Raw genomic sequence first — 1,437 nt, 5'->3', positions numbered from 1 at the left:
TCTGTATTCCCACAGTCCTGGTAATCAAAATGAATGCAAACCTCCGTCAATGTAAAGTTGCAATTGTGTCACAGGAGGAACTGGAGAAAAACTGACATGCTGAAAAACGAATGAAAAATAAATAAATAAAGTCCTATTACCTGCCGTGTAGTGATGAGAGTGAGGTGGCCCCCTGTGCTCTCTTCCTCCACGCGTATCGCGGAAATGCCGCTTTTTCAAGAGGTACCCACCAAAAAGATGTGCCCCATTAAATAGAAGAAGTAAAAGTGCGCGCCGTGCGCCAGACTCCAAGCGTCGAGGCTGTGTGACGTCATGCGTGGCCACGCATGAACGCGATGACGCGGACCGCTCAAACAGAGCAGCCCGCCCCAACACGTATAGATAATGAAAGTGAATGGCGGCGCGGATATGTAAACAAGACACTGATTGAAAACTATTAGTAAATTGCAAAAAATATATATAAACAACAATAATTGACATGATGGAATAAATTAATACGTATCTTGGGAATTCAAATACATATATACATAATCAATTCAAACGAACAAAAGATTCTGCTTGCTATACAAACTCGGAACTCAAGGAGAAGCTACCAGGAAAACAGATAGCAGAGGACTACTGGCATCTAGTGGTCAAAATTGATAATATCCTAAAAAATGAGCAAAAGCTCAAATGTTGATAGAAAAATGTTTGTCAAGACAAAAATACAACATTTGTATAATTATTAAGAAAGTTTGAATAAATATAAGATACTATTCTAAGAAAAATGTTTATTTTGTTAAATTATTATGAATGACAACTAGTCCGTGATATTAAGAAAAAATATATATGTATATATATGTGAAGAATATATTATTATGAAAAATATATATATATAAAAATATGAGTGAATCTTGTATAATAATTGTGAGATAGTGCAAAAATATGCTCCACGAAAAATTCATGGAATCTCTATACACAAAAGAAAAATGTGTGTGTATTTTTGAAGTGACAATACCAACTTGAAACAAAAAACTCGAATCATAAGGAAAAAAGGGACATCAATACAAAGACAATGTCTCTCTCTTCTTGAATAAAGTGCAATGTGCGAACCAGTTCTTCAGAAACTTGATCCTTAGTGCCTGGGTGCTCCATGATAACTCCAGGGGACGAAAGTGAAAACCGTGCACTATAAAGCGCCAGTGCATAAAAGTGACTTAATCTAGAACAACAATAAATAAAAATTAATACAACATTATGTCTTCAAACTATAAAGATTGAAGCTAAACAAACAAAGCTAGTGCAACGACATTCCGTGTAAAAAGTGCAAATAGAAAAATAAAAATAAAAAAAGGCAAATCCCAGGTGCCAATACGGATGTCAGGGTCAAACTTACTGAGACCCCTGTCATCTAACACCCAGTGTTATAAACAAATTGACATAGGCCACTCACCAAGG

The sequence above is a fragment of the Hyperolius riggenbachi genome, chromosome 10 (genome assembly GCF_040937935.1).
Source record: "Hyperolius riggenbachi isolate aHypRig1 chromosome 10, aHypRig1.pri, whole genome shotgun sequence".
Lineage (NCBI taxonomy): Eukaryota > Metazoa > Chordata > Amphibia > Anura > Hyperoliidae > Hyperolius > Hyperolius riggenbachi.
This window is presented reverse-complemented; position numbering follows the sequence as displayed.